This window comes from Protopterus annectens, chromosome 2.part1, assembly GCF_019279795.1.
Source record: "Protopterus annectens isolate FY-2018-M chromosome 2.part1, PAN1.0, whole genome shotgun sequence".
Taxonomy (NCBI): Eukaryota; Metazoa; Chordata; order Ceratodontiformes; family Protopteridae; genus Protopterus; species Protopterus annectens.
In genome coordinates this window covers 1,073,330,065-1,073,346,717 of record NC_056729.1, presented here as the reverse complement: position 1 = coordinate 1,073,346,717, position 16,653 = coordinate 1,073,330,065, and positions in this window count along the sequence as shown.

The following is a 16,653-nucleotide window of genomic DNA, read 5'->3' as shown; positions in this document are numbered from 1 at the left end:
TTGGCTTTGTCAAAGGCAGATCATGCCTTTTAAACTTGGTTGACTTTTGAAACAGTCACCAAAGCCATTGATGAGGGAAAGGCAGTCCATACAGCCTACCTCGATCTGGCTAAGGCCTTCGATACAATACCCCATTCGGGTATCATTGAAAAACTCATCAGCTTAAATGTCAACCCATACATCACAAGATGGGTTGCAAACTGGCTGAGTGACAGAACCCACAGGGTCAGAGCTGCTGGCGCCATGTCAGACTCAAAGCCTGTCACAAGTGGTGTCCCACAGGGCTCAGTCCTGGGCCCACTCTTGTTTGGCATCTACTTTTCCGAAGTACAAGCAAACACAGGAGGGTTATGGCTGACAAAGTTTGCAGATGACTGCAAACTGGGCCATAGTAGAAAACACATCTGACACAGATATCCTTCAGAAGGGTCTCACAGAAACAGATAACTGGTGCCAGAGCCACGGCCTAAAGTTAAATGCCAAAAAATGCATAGTCATACCCTTCGGGAAAAACAGGGTTACCCCTAGCTACCAAATAGGTGGCAATCCACTGAGCACAGAAGAAGTTATCAGGGACCTGGGGACCCAGGTTGATAGTAGTCTGTCATTCGACACCCATGTAGCTAAAGTAGTTAGGAAGACCTTCTACATTGCCCACCTTATCATGAAGGGATTCTCATCTAGATCAAGGGAGGTCATAGTCTCCCTTTACTCATCACTCATCAGACCAATGATTGAGTACAATGCCCCATTCGGAATGTATCTGACCCGACACTTGCAGCAGCTGGAGAGGCCACAAAAGTTCCTCACCAAAAGGATAAAGGGTCTCAAAAATCTGTCCTATGCTGCCCGACTGAAAGAACTCCAGCTCTATTCAGTCACCGCTTGCTCAGAGGTGACCTTTGCCTAACATACAAGGCCATGTCAAACCCAGATTTGATGAATATGCTTCACCTCAAAAATCTAGATCCATCAGAGCCACAAGGGCGGAGACTTAAACCTTGACACGGCTATTAATAGGACGTGCTGGAGGGATAGATTCATCACCCAAAGACTCCTATGCTGTGGAACAAAATCCCGGTACATGTGAGGCAGAGCACCTCGCTGGCCTTGTTCAAGAGAAATCTTGACCAATGGATGGGAGATCGCAGATATACCCCAGGGATTACCTCAGTGTCACTGCTCGACAGAGGCACAGAAAAATAATGGGTATAGTTCCCCATACTAAAGGGGTGGCCTAAGCCACAAAACGATGGGCTAGGCTTGTAAATGCCCTCGGGCAGATAGCCTAGTATGAACCTATGAACCTATGAACCTATGAACCTCAGGAAAACAACTATGATGTCAATAAGACCTTAAGACTAGACTTGTTTGGGTTTTCTGAACTTATCTGGACAGTGACCTAAATTTTGACCAGTATGTCTACTTATGTAAGAAAGTGCTTCTATATTAAACAGCTTAAAGAAATGGGTTATGTCTAGATCTAGGATGTCACTGCCCTCCTTTACTCAGCACTCCTTAGGCCAGTCATTGAGCATAATGCCCCCTTTGGCCTGTATCTGTCCAGACACATGCAACTGGAATGCCCACAAAGAAGCCTTACTAAAAGGATACTAGGGCTAAACAATATGTCCTACACAGACTAAAGTCTGCCATTTGCTTTCTTCCACTGACTGCCTCCCATAGCTCTCAACCCGCGATCTCCAAAATATAGAACATAATGTGACAATATGGAGCAAGAGGCAAACATTTACTAACAGCCTCATCTAGGATGCTCATAGCATAAGTATGAGAAAACAGAGAATTGCGCCCAGGAGGTCTTTGAAGTTTGGGTAAGTTACATGCAAGTACCTCTGCATGTGTGGGTCTGTGTGTGTGTTTTTTTGTGATGCAAGTGTTGTGTAGTCATTGACAACTTGTTTGTTGCCTTTTAGGTCTTTATGTGACAGTCTACCCTCTGATGTCAATGTATAACTACATCTCTTGCTTACTATATTTGTCTGTTCATGAATTAAGTGGCTGTCAGTGTACATAAGGCAATTGTTACATTGCCTCAGGATGCCCATGTCCTCCAAACTGGATGCAGAGATAGCAGGAAAGTGCCCATCCATGGTTGCAGGTCATAATGTGTACTTGAAAGGATATAAGTGGAGGAGGTTTGTTACAGGATGAGGGAAAGGTGCTTATTTGGTGTAATCTGCAGCTAACCTAACCAACGATGCTGCCCAGTGCCAAGCCAGATGCTGTCAGAGTAGCAATGGTCCTGGGTGCAATAATAAAGGAAATAACACAGTAACTTCCATAGCATAATGAAATTAAGCAATGTTTCTAGAGGTTTGTGTCAGTACAAGACACTGGCACAGTGAGCAGCTCTGTGCCAATGTGCCATATTTATACTAATACTGGAAATACAGAAAACTGACTACTGAGCCCTCTGGCCAATAAAAGGACTACACTTAGCCCTTTTGTGTGTTTCCCATTTCAGACCAGGTAAACATCTACTAACACTAGATTAATATAATATCATCACAAACCTCCACTACTTACTCCTGATGTCCTCATCACTCTACAATTATGAACAAGTCAGACTTTAATATCTAAAGTGCATTCTGTACTAAATTCTGGATGAAGTACCATCAGGGACATCTCTTGCCAAAGCTGCGACTAAAAAAAAAAAAAAGGCATCCCTGACCTACTTAATTCAGTTAACAAAGAAGCAAAGAACCTGAGAGAAACTAAGGGTACAAATGACCAGTTTAAAATTCAAAATTACGGCAAATTGTTTTTTTTTTGCCCAAGGGATAATAAGCATCTGAAAATTTATGACCAAAGCTGAAAGATTTCAGCTCTATTAAGCAGGTGTGAAACAATTACAAAAGCATAGTTACTGGTGACAGCTGAGTTTATAAGTGGCAGGGTATAATTGGCAGCTTTTACAGTCTACATAGAAAACCCACAAATATAATAAAAAATCTAATGGACCACAGCTGAAGAGTATACAGTTGAAACCAGTGTTGTTTAATACACAAAGTAAGCGCTTTCACGATCTGTAACTGACTGATTATTCAGAAGACTTAGCAGTCAGTTGTGAAAGCGCTTACTTTGTGTATTAAACAACATTGGTTTCAACTATATACCCTTCAGCTGTGGTCTGTTTGATTTTTCATTATATTTGTGAGGCTCCAAGGTGAAGACAGAGCATCTACCCAGTTACAGAACAGTTTATTCTCTATACATAGAAAACCCAAAGTTCATTATAAATCCTTATAAGGAAAGTTGCAGACTCTCAAACTGTCTGTTATACTGACTAACACACAAGTCATAAAATGTACAGGAATTTATTTGCCTAGTAGTAGAAAAGCTAGATTTCCATCTGGGAGTTTAGATTTCCATCTGGGAGTTTAGATTTCCATCTGGGAGTTCAGAGATCAGGGTTCTGGAACAATGTTATGCTACAAATAGCCCAGCCAGAAACAGCGGAAGGAAGCTATTATTCCTTAAAAGGATGGAGTATAGTGATGGCAATTTGATCTGACCTGATCTTCAAAAAGGCAGGAATTTTGGCACATGCAAGTGCTTAGTAAGTAGGGCACTTATTGACATCAGTGTAATGCTCCTGACAAACAAAACAGGAAGAAAAATTAATAAATACCACTTCTGTTTAGTTGACATGAAAGCTATCAAAGCACAACAGCAGCAAATCCAAAGTTAGACAACTTATCTATGCTCAAAGACACCGACTATACAAGCTCTTTTGAGGTGGAGGAGGGAGCAATAATTGTACTTTCCAGTAATAACATTTGTAGTGGGTTGGAACCCTAACTCCAAGTCTACGAGGAGAGGGTTATGTAGGTGCCATTCTCAAATCATATTAATGGAACATACAACTTGCAGATATAGTTATAATACCATGTAAAATAACGAGAAATGAGCCCTTATGGGATGACGCACATTAGTGCGCAGCACCATGGGGCACATCTCTCAAATTCTTTGACAAACCCAAAAATTAGGGGGGGAAGGGAACAAAGGCTCAAAAATCAGCAACAAACTGTATTATTTTAATTCACTTAAAAAGAACAGGCGTTGCATCAACGTGCATTTACTGACAGAAATAAAACACTCAAACGTCTAGCATTACTGACTGACTGTAATCGTCACTGATTTGCCGGAAAACCAAAAATGTTAAGAGAGACATAATATAATCAGGGACAGCTGAGAGGCATGCAAGCACGTCAGGCAATCATTTACATTATTGCCAAGGTGCTGGAGAGATGCGGCAAAAGTGCATCACATGCTAAATCTAAAGTTCCCATAAAGCAATTAAATCATAAAAGCTTCTGACAACTTTACCAAACTTTGTATTATAACAATGGATTGATTTTCTCCACTAAATCTCTTAACAAAATGACCCATACATCTAACAATCTTCAAGTGGATAATTAAAAGCACAAGGAAACTGTTAAGATAGTCACTGCGAGTTTATTTCATCAATCATCTGTAACACCATTCAATATGTGCAAGACATAATCATCATTTGAGTTTAGATATTTAAATTATAACTGTTATTCACTTGCAATAATGGAAAAACCTTGTAGACGGTCATCAGACATTCGTCAAACAGCAACTCAACGTGTATAAGCTAAGTCATTGAACAGTCACATTTTCAGAGTCCTGTCTCTCTTCACCTCACTGTTTCACTCATTAAAACACAGTAATCCTTAATCTCAGAATTGAGCTGCAGAAAAATTTCTTCAGTTGTTACAAGCAATTAAATAGACTTACAGAATTTAGAGATTTCATGTCACAAAGCATAATCCACACACTCTCTTACCTGATCAAGTGATTCAAGTCCAACTACATTTCGGAATTCCCACTCGCAGCGATAATCCATATGATTTGCGACTGTCGTTTTCTTCCACTCGCTCGCTCTGCACATTTCCCGCTCGCAGCCAGCCGGACATACCATGAGCTCACTTCCGCGTGTCTGGTGTCCTCCTTAAAGGAGCCAACACCAAATATGTACGTACTTTTTTTTTTTTTTAAAAAAGCTACTTTATGTTACTGCTTTCCGATGTCCTAGCCAAGCTACAGAATCAGTTTAAAAAGGGGGAGGCGTGCAGAAGTATAAACCTTTTTACCCCATCTTTCCAATGCTCTGGACTCCCTATCAGAGGGGATAGGGTTCTTTGCAGTGGCTGCCTTAACACCCTTAGGACCCTGAGAAATAGTTTCTGGATCAGCTGAAGGACTTTTAAAAATAAATTTGTGAGAGTCTGGGACCCTGTAATATCTGTCTGGTTTCACAGGAGCAGGAGGGAAAGAATCAGGAGTTAGGGTAGAGTCTTTAAAAACATCATCCACTATCTCTAATACTGGGGGGATAGCCAGGGGCCTATGCTGTGGCAGAAGAAGAAAATCCCTGAGCCTTCTCTTGGATCCAGAATATTCCTGACCCTCCCAGTGAAAATGCTCTCTCATGTCAGGCAAGGTTTCCCCAAAGGAATAATCTTCAGGAGGGGAAGCTGAATGAATGGAATCTTCAGCATCAGAATCCTCATAAGGAGGGAAAGTATAATCCTGTTCAGAGGAAGAGACAGAGGAAATAGAAACATGATCAGATGATTCATAATCTGGCTCTTGCCTAGGCCTTTTGTCTGGAGGGGGATGGGAACCCCTGATCATAATCAACAGGTCTTCAGCCATTTTGAGCATTTGTTTCTGTGGTCTAGGCCCCGGATCAGAAGAGGCCTGTGATTGTTTCTTTGTCTTTGTAGGAGTCATAGCCTTTTTCTTTGTCTTTAAAACTGAAGCCATCTTTACATGAAGTTGTGTAGGCCTGAAAACTCCCTCAGAAGCCGGTACTTGCACAGCGGCTCCGGACCCATCTCAGGGAGCATTATCCGAAGGTCCAGTCCCTTGAGATTCTGAAGGCCTCATCGGCTCCTCGTGGGAGTCGGTATCGGCAAGCGGTTCTGAAGTGGCAAACATCAGGGGCTGCGAAAGCACCTCACTGATTGCCGACAAACCAGCAACTGGCTCTGTCTGAGTATCATCATCCGTTTTGGACCTCAGAGGCCTGTCTTTATCCTTGCGTTTTTTATAAACTCCGGTAGTCGGATACGAATCCGACAACATTTTATAGTTAAATCTTCTCCCAAAATAATGAAAGGCAAAATCGTACCGACGCTTTATAGTGCGTTGGTTAAATCTAACACAAAACCGACAACTAGCTACATCGTGGTCAGGGCCTAGGCAAGGAATACAGTAAGAATGAAAATCCTTATGAGGTATTTGCTTCTCACAAGAAATACAATTATTAACTTTTTCTGACATCGGTCTGGAGCAAGAAAAAGTTTCCCCAGCGGGGTACTTAGCTTTATGAAGAAGTCTTCGGTTTTGAAATGGCAAAAAATTCACAGGAGTCGGCCGACCAGCACTTGTGAACTGTTTTTGCTTCGGGCACCGTGTGGCAAGAAAGACTGAAGAAAATGGCATCAGCTGGAGCCTTTATACCCTTGGCGCACTGACGTCAGAGAAGAAGCGACTTCAGCCGACACCGGACCCAGACTTTGGGATTCTGGTTGACTGAGGCCTGCCTGCCAGCAGGAGAACCCAACAGTGATGACTGCAACAGTGAAACACGATGAACATCAGGTACTCCACTTATTACAACAGGTTGGATTATACTGTTGGCACTAATGGACTTCACAACGTAGTACTGTATCACCTCAGAAGTTCAACATTGATGCTTTCACACATTTCACAACACTAAATGAAAGCAGAGATTAGCATATTGACATTCAAGACTATGAAATTCTATATTGCAAATATAGCAGCATTCTCTGCTCCAATACCTAAACATATCCCTGCTATCTCAAATATCTGCCCCATTACTAAAATCTTTGAAAAACTCCTTAAAAACAGTAATAGTTCTGTGATTAGAGCATGGGTTTTGTAAAGCATTCAGCAGCACTATGAAAGACAACAATAACTGCATCCCCAATGTTACCATACAGAAATATATAGGCCTAACCCTTCATTCAGCCATAAATTTTAACACATACACAGGTTTACTCATTAATAAAGTGCTGACTCAACTCAAAGTTTATTACAGGATCTCATACCTTGTAACTCCTTCCTCAAGAGCTGGTATTCCTAAGAATGTTTTTATTCCCAAACTTGAATATGGCCTCCCAATCCTTTGACTCCATTCTGCATACAACACACAAACTTCAGACTCTTAAAAAGAAAAATCTGATCAGCAATCACATCATTGCCATGTCTTACTCTTACAAGAAATGCAAATAGCTACCTACCTATCCCCAGTAGTGTGACTCACTTCTGGGTTGCCTCCTTAAGCTCCCTTACAAAACCCTAAAATCAGGCTACTGCCTGCCATTGATGTGTAAGTTCCCAAGTATTGAACCAAACTACTCCCTCGACATACCTAAGGAAAAATAAAAAGCAAAGAACCAACATTTAACTAAGTAACGTCATTATGACGACTTACTTTCCAATGCAAGAGGTGTGGTGGATGGTTTATTATAGAAGTATCTTATTTCCAGTTAGTCAGAGAGCAGTGAAGAGCCAGGTAAGCAGGCCAGGTCACCAACCAGCATGGGAAAGGGCAAACAACTGCAGAAACAAAGTTTATACTTTGCGGTCAGAAGTCGGAAGTCTTTTTTTTTCCATGACTGGCAATGCAAGAGGAGGGCAAGCCATCAGCAAGCAACTACGCAGACGTGACTATGCATGAAGAAGAAGGTATTCAGCATCTTTTTTTTTTTTTTTTATGCAAGGTGAGCTGCTTAGGGTGCAAAAGTGGGGTGGGGCCACTCGTCACACTTGCCCTACAGTTTTTGGTGCCCTAGCTTGAAAACAACTGCAGGAAACACCGTAAATTGTTAGTTTACATCTTTATTGTTGGCAAAGCAGACTAGTTTTACTTACATTCCGAAAGAGAATCCTGTTTTGCATGCATTACAGACGCACGCTTCGATTGGCAGGGCAGGCTGGTCTCTTACCGATGAAAGAAGCAATGCTGAGAAGAAAAACACAGAGCCCCTTGAAAATGCTTTCAATTTTGAAATGCTCCGCACATTTCCCGCTCGCAGCCAGCCGGACATGCCATGAGCTCACTTCCGCGTGTCTGGTGTCCTCCTTAAAGGAGCCAACACCAAATATGTACGTACTTTTTTTTTTTTTTTTTTTTAAAAAGCTACTTTATGTTACTGTTTTCCGATGTCCTAGCCAAGCTACAGAATCAGTTTAAAAAGGGGGAGGCGCGCGCCCTTGCGCCAAAGCCTAAATCCGCCACTGCTTATGGTAATTCAACCCTATTTGGTATTTCATAAAGACAGGGGTTCTTTGAGGAAAACATCTCTCATTTATGTGAAAAGTGGTTCAGAGTTTGCAATAAGCCAAACCATGCATCTCCTTGTCTACTTCCCAAAACATAACAAACAGAGAGAAATATCCAACAACCTATTTATCTGAATCAATCTGATGCTGAAAAAGAAGGAGAAGAACCATGCTCTGGGTAAATTTTAATGATGTGACAGGATGGTTAAACTATTTTGAGTACCCAAGTAGCAGAAACAAGATGTCTTTATTCAAGGGTGAATTAAAATGTTCAGATTTAACATCTAAAGAGACTTTCTGTCTATGCACCCAGTCAAACCATCTCACAAAAGATGCAGAAATGGCTACCCTGCACATAGTAAGTGAAAGGCATAAGAGCACTTTAAAGATTGTTTAGTTACCTGGGGAACAGAAACTATTAAATAATTCAGAGGAGTTAATTTCTAAAGAAGAAAATGGGGCTGTAATGCTCCCCGTATTGCTGAAATAAGCCAACCAATTCTTTGACATGTGAGTCTGATAATTTAGAATTCTAAACACTAAAGAGGCAGATGGCTAAATTCTCTTCCAAACTCTATTAAAGTATATCCCATCTGTGTCAGAAGGAGAGAGATTAGCATTAACAAACCTTTTGTTTGCTGCAGGATTTGACACAGAAATAGCTGCAAGATCAGATATAGATTGAGAAAACAAATATTTGTATGAATGAGGAACTTTATAAAGTCTGCCTGTCTTTTCTGAAGCTATAGGCTGACTGACAGGCATATTGCAAACAATATCAACAGCATACTCCAGTGCTGGTAGAAGAGAAGGAATAGCAGCAGGCCGTGGAAATTCTACTTGATGTAAATCACAGCATTTCTTCAAAAAAACTGGGACATCAGTTTATTCTCACTGAAACATCTTATAAATCCTAGAAATAGTTTCAGAAAATGAAAATTTTTTCACTGAGGATTCTGTGGAAACACTTTCCTCAAGGACAGAATCAGGGTAGAAATATTAAAAAATGTCCTATCTGTTTTAAAGCCCTAATTAACCTTGAGTCAATCCAATAAAATCTTATTTATCTACAGAAATAGTCTGAGGTAGATAAATGTTTAATTTTCTGTCTTTTTTTAGTAGGAACATCCCTAGAGGGGGCCCAGCTCATGGATGGAACTTCACTCCCATGGTCCAAGGCATGGCTGTTCAGGGATGCACCCCCCACTCCCTCCTCTGAGACTGACAAGATTTTCTCTCCTATGCCTGGCAAGGGCACCTGAAGATCCACAAAGGATGTGGCTGACTCATGGTCCATGGTGGCTGGAAAGGATCCACCAGAACAACACAGAGAAAAACATGAATGGTCGGAGGAAACAGTAATGGTCACAACACCCACCAAAAGTTAAAACTTCTTGCTCCTTACAAGTTTTCTTTTTCTTAAGACAAGAAGACAGTAGAACTCTGGGATCGATATGCTGTTTTATGACTGTGGCAAAAATGGCAACTAATTCCCAGCTAGTGCAGCAAGAGCAAGTCAGTGACGGGTGAATCACCAAAAGTAGTGTTATTAAGCAAAATACAGAGAGACACTCCCAAAACACATCTTCCCACCAAAACTCAGTAAGCCCCACAAAATAAACACAAGTTTTAGAAAAAAATAGAAGAGGAAGGGAAATAGTCTGTCAGAGCAGCCAGTCTCATGACAGTCCTACAAACACAGAAAGATGAATAAAATACATAATTTCTCACAGAAATCAATACATTTTACTGAAAAAAATAAAGGAGCATGGAAAGTTTTCCCCAGAGGGAACATACCAGCCCAGCAATGGATGATTAAAAGCCAAGCATTGATCCTCTGAAGTCTACAAGAGAAACAATTTCTAAGGGTTACAAGAAAGTACAGAAGCATTTGAAACCTAGGCTGCTGGTTTTCTCCACTTTGGAGCTCTTACAACCAGCGGTCTGTGTGCAGGTGGAAGGAATCTAAAGCTTTGGAAGACAGTTCAACTGCTATATCCTGGGTGGGATATAACCCATATAGCTAAGTCTACTACAGCAGTAATCAAATTTTGAATAATACCAACTGTAATACTACTCCAAGATGAAATAAAAATATTTGTTACCACTGATGGTATCCTGTCAGTTAACCAGTTCTCACTGCATCTAATGATGTAATGATTTGCCTTGAGATTGTATAACTAGTCCAATACCTGCCAGTGGGACATTATGTAAAAAGCCTTCAACACAGCTAAATATACAACACAACCTACACCTTGATCCATTAGGCTACATATCCTATCATAATTTTTTTCCTAACATGTCAAATTTGAATGCATTTTTATAAACCCTTATTGAGCTTCATCAATGAATTACCTATATTTCCTACTTCTAATTATGCAACATTCAAATATTTTCATATTGCTGATGACAGACTTATAGGATTATAACTAGTAATACTGCGTCTGTCACTGTCTTTAGAAATAGCTACCATGTAGAACTTGGTCTATTCTTCAGGTATAAGTCCTCTGATTATTAACTAATTATACATTACTAAAAAAGGGGAAACTAAGATGTCCACAGTTTTACTAATTAATAGTCCAGCTACACTATCGGGGCACATAGAGCAGGTCTTTTTGACATTTTTTTAGGCATTCCCTAACACTGTCTCCCAGGACAAACAGACAATCTCCTACCTCACACTAAAAGACATGTTTGGTCAATGTCTTGTGAGCCTACCCATATTTGAAAAGTGGCTGTTAAACATATTGACAGTCCCAGAAGGGTTCTCAACTAAAATATCATCCATGACATAACTGAAGAAGCCCATATTGTTATCCTGTGTAAAGTCCAACTTCATTTCAAAATTTCTCTTTTTTTCAAACAAGGCTTTATTGAATTTTCTTGTAATACTTTTTATTTTATTCTTACATTGTGCATTGTGAGACTGCTTATACAGTTTATATGTTATTTTCCTTGTTTTAAGGTAACTTTTTCGTATTATTATCCTAGCAAAGTGTTTTAGCTGTTTCATGTTTGAATTGTTTTGTATGTTATTTCTTTTGTGTTTGTCTTATGCTGTGTTACATTGAAATGAATGGAATCATGATCAGAGGATGTACATTCACTAAGTTATTAATCATTTGTGTGTTGTAAACCAGTACCAAGTCTAGGAGATTACAAACTCTTGTAGGATCCTGAACCAGTTGTCAGTTGATACAAATTAAAAATATTCAAAAAGCGTGTCTTACAATGAGTTTTGTAATTACCTGTGTTCCAATTTATGTTAGGGTAGTTAAAGTCTTATGCAGCAGTGACAGTGGGGAAAAAGGAAGAGCAACAACAAACTGTAAATAAAACTGTTTTTAAAAGAAAAGACCAACTGAGAATAAGAACATAACATGACACTGTAAAAAACAGATATGGGACATTTGTGTGGGACAATTTGGTAGATATTCTGGGATTTAAAGCTGACAAATGTTGGTCTTTTACACATACAGAGACAGAGATTTTATGTGACTTAACATTTGAAACTGAAGGACTGATTATCAAATTTCTGGAACTGTGTAATAAAAAGGACATTTAGCGATGTGACAATTACTTGTTTTCTCTTAGCAGTTTAAATGCTAACAAATGTTACTTTGCAGTTTAGAAGTGATGAACTGGAAGAACACTATAAAAGTTACGAGATTAGAGAAACTACGGGAACAGAGGGTGGAGGGTTAAAAAATGATGAATACTTGCCAAGTATTATTTTTGTTGCTAGTCAAAGAGGGACTTTAAGATATTTTGCCCAGCCTAAATCATGTTTTTTTTTTTTTTTTTTTTTTTTTTTTGTGGGGACTTTTTTTCATAGGTTCATAGGTTCATACTATTCTATCTGCCCTAGGGCATTTATAAGCCTAGCCAGAGTGTGTTTGGCTTTCGCCACCCATTTTAAATTAATTTTGCTATGCCCTTTTTCGAGGTTAGTATACTGTGCCTCTGTCTAACAGTGACACAGAAGTGATACACGGGGTAAACCTACAATCTCCCATCCACTCATCAAGATTCCTCTTGAAGAGAGTCAACGAGGGACTCTGCCTAACCTGGACTGGGATTTTATTCCAGAGTGAAGGGAGCCTCTGGGTTATGAATCTGTCCCTCCAGCATGTCCTATTTATTTCAGTGCTGAGGTTCAAGTCTCTCGAGCGCGTAGCTCGATGGGATTTGGATTTTCTGAGGTGCAGCATGTCCATTAATTTCGGGTTGGACATGGCTTTATACGTCAGGCACAGATCGCCTCTGAGCAGGCGGTATGCCACTGAGTAGAGCTGGAGTTTTTTTAACCAGGTAGCATATGGCATCTGTTTGAGCCCTATGATCCTCTTGGTGAGGTACTTTTGGGGTCTTTCCAGTTGCTGCAGGTGTCTGGTAAGGTACATCCCAAAAGGGGCATTGTACTCAATTATGGGCCTGATGAGGGATGAGTAAAGAGGCACGATGACCTCCCCTGATCTAGATGTGAATCCCTTCATGATTAGGTGGGCTATATAAAATGTTTTTCTAACCACTTTGGCCACGTGGTTGTCAAATGAGAGATTGCTATCAACTTGGGTCCCCAGGTCCCTAATTACTTCATCTGTACTTAATGGATTACCACCTATATGGTAATTTGTGGGCACTTTGTTTTTGCCAAAGGGGATGACTATACACTTTTTGGCATTTAGCTTGAGGCCATGGCTCTGGCACCAGTTGTCTGTTTCTATGAGGCCCTTTTGGTGGATGCTTGTGTCAGCTGGATAGTCGATTATGGCGCCCAGTTTGCAGTCATCTGCGAACTTAATCAGCCACAGTCCTTCCGTGTTGGGCTGTACCTCCGAGAAATATATACCGTACAAGAGAGGTCCCAGGACTGAGCCTTGTGGGATGCCACTTGTAACTGGTTTGGAGTCTGACATGGCTCCAGCAATTCTAGCCATGTGGGTTCTGTCCTTGAGCCAGTTTGCAACCCATCTAGTGACATAGAGATTTATATTTAAGCTGGTGAGCTTATCTATAATGCCCGAGTGGGGAATTGTATCGAAGGCTTTTGCGAGGTCCAGGTAGGCTGTGTGGACCACCTTCCCCTCGTCAATGGCCTTGGTGACTGTTTCAAAGAAATCAACCAGGTTTAAGAGGCAGGATCTGCCCTTAACAAAGCCGAACTAGGTAGGATCCAGTGTCTGTAGGTCCCCAATATCTTTATTTATGAGGTCCATGATGATCCTTTCCATAGCTTTGCAGACCAAGCTAGTCAGGCTTATGGGGCAATAGTTTCCAGGATCCATTGAGGCACCACCTTTGTGGAGAGGGACCACTGTTGCTGTCCGCCACTCTTTGGGTACATATCCTGTAGTAAGGCTGAGATTGAACAGTAGTTTTATGTTTGGGTTTAGCTCTTCTTGGAATTCATGTAGGACGCAGCCTAGGACACCGTCTGGTCCCATTGATGCTGTGTTTTTTGCTTTGGAGAGGACAGCTCTTACCTGAGCATGTGAGATGTCAGGGGGGGAGCACTCTGCTGGGATAAATATTTGCCCATTTGGTGGGGAGGGGGGGGAGAAGTTTGCACGGAACCTGTCAGCTAGGATGTTGGCAATGTCTGTGGGTTTGGTGTATTTTTTGTCATTTTGGACTAATTCTGAGCATATCTGGGAATTCCCACCCAGGTTCTTAACATAACTAAAGAAAGCCTTGTGATTATCCTTAGTGTCCTGTGCAATTTTTCTCTCGAAGCTGGCCTTAGACGATTTTATGAGTGCCCATAGTTTTTTGCTAATACTGATCAGAGATGCCTTCCCTTTTTGGGATTTTGCTCTATCATGTAGTAGCTTCCTCCTTCCATTGTATAGTTTGTTTATGGCTGGGGTCCACCAGACAGGACGTCTGCCTTTGGAGGACTGGGTCTTGGTTTTATTTGGGATTGCATGATCCATGCATTCCTGAAGGTGTTCATAGAATGCGTTTATAAAGGATTCTGCGGTCTGGGCCGTATTTTACACAGGCCCGGGGGCTTTGAAGGATTCCACCTTGGTTTTGAGGAGTGTGAAATTAGCTTTAGAGAAGTTTTTCACTGTGGTTTTCAGTGCAGGGGGTGGAGTCGGGATGTGAATATCCAGTGAGATTAGTTTATGGTCTGATCTTACCAGTGAGGGATACACTTCTGGTCTGGAGCATAGAGTCCCCATGTTGGTGATGATCAGGTCCAGTATGTTTTCCCCTCTTGTGGGAGTGGTAACAAGTTTTTCCATAGCATTTGAGTTTATAAATTCTAGGAACCTTTGGGCTAGGGTGTTGGAGCTAGAGTAATGCTCCCAGTCTATGTTTGGGTAGTTGAAGTCGCCCAATATAATGGTGTTTGGAGAGACCTTCATATTTTCCAGTGTTCTCAGGAAGGCCTCTGATGCTTCATGCTGTGCCACCAACCTGGAGGTGTGGGTATCTTTGACGAATATTGATACTCCCCCTCCTTTTGTGGTACGGTCCAAGTTTTGGGGCCGAAAAGCATGGTATGAGGTATAACCTGGTAGTGCTGGGGTGCTCTCGGGAGCCTTGAACCAGGTTTCTGTTACTGCACAGATATCGATGTTCTCCATGCTAAGGAGAGTTTTGAGTGTGTGCATCTTGAGGTTTAGACTTCTGGCATTGAGTAGCATTACTCTTAGTTTCTTATCCCTTGTGATACCTATGGAGGTGGGTTTGTCTTTTGAGCCTTGCCTAAAAAAGGCGCTATGGGGGTAGCAAGCGCCTTTGCCAATATCCAAAAGCACAGGGGTGACAGGTGCAAGCCATCCCTAGTGAAGCATCGTGGCTTGTTGAGCATGTCATCCCAGGCTGACAGGCATTGGATCCCCTTTGAATGACACCAATACTTTAGCCAATTGTTGAAATTGATCATCTTGTCTTCATAATGTGGCATCATTCTTGGTGAGGGTAAGATGCTACTCAAATTCAGGGTCATACCGGCCTGGGCTACATGCTCAGAGGGCTCCTCTATGTCTCTTTTCATGTAGTCCAGGGAGGTACGTCTCAGGTCATTCGCACCAGCATGGACAATGACTGAGTCATATTTGTACTTGCCTTGGAGTGACCTGAGTGCTTGTGTTATGTGGCAGATCCTAGCGCCCAACAGGCAGCTCTCCGTGACCTTCTCCTTGTTCAGCCTGGTGAGCGGGACGTGTGTGTGCCTGACGATAGAGTCACCTATTACAAGTGTATCAGGTGTGTTGTTTAGCCTTAAGGGCTGTGACTGTTCGGCACGCTGGCTTTGTGAGCTATGTGTTGCACGTGTTTTGTTTTGGGGTAGCGGTTGCTTGGATGTCTGCTTTGGAGGTCTCTGCTGCTTAGGTAGATTTTTATTTAGAGCCTCCGAGTATGTTTTTGTGTGTTTATGTGTTTGGTTTGCTGTCATGGTAGGTCTATGTGAGACTGGAATTGTAGTGAGTGTGGTTTCCTTCTCCTCCTGACTGGTTTCGCCAGTACTGAGTTGAGAGAGCTTAGCCTCCAGTATGGCTATATGGTTGCATCTCTCACATGTGTTGGAATTTGTTGGGAGGAGGAGAGGGTTGTCTGTGTACATGAGGCAGTTGTAACATATCCTCAAGATTCCCAGATTCACCAGCTGGACCGGAGAGGAGATTGAGAACTGACCTTTAGACATGCTAGAACAGTATTGGGAATTCCTTTATAATTGAAAAAAAAGGGCCAATGGGGAACGAGGTACTCAAGGGGAGTTTGTGAGGGTGTAGTGCTTTTAATATTTTAGTACTGACTTATATAATTGTTTTTGTGAGCAAGTGCCAGGTAACTTAAATGCAATGTGTTACACGTAACTTAAATGCAAAAACGACAAACAGTAACTTTCTTTCAAGTGAAACAAGGAAATAAGTACAGTAAGCAATACAGATATCACTAGGGATCCACAGAAGTGCTGAAAAGCCGTGTTTTAGGTGGAATTAGCGTTTCAGGGAAATAACAAGCAAACAAACAAGCAGCATACAAATAAAACTAGATTCAGCAGGCCTGGATCTAGTCTATGCTACAGCAAACAAGGTGTACCAATTTCAGTAAGAAACAGTTCAAATATGCAGGCACTATAAGCCTTTAACCAGAAATTCCCAGCTCAGAAGGGCAGAGTCCAGCCTCTCCTCCCACAATAGTGCAGACCACAAACCTTCTTAATGTAAAATAACTGGCCTGAAGCCCAAGTGCTTAAACCAGAACTAATACACTTTTAGAATAACAGACACTGAGCCCTCAATTAGCAGTTCACAACTTAGAAAGATGTAAGCT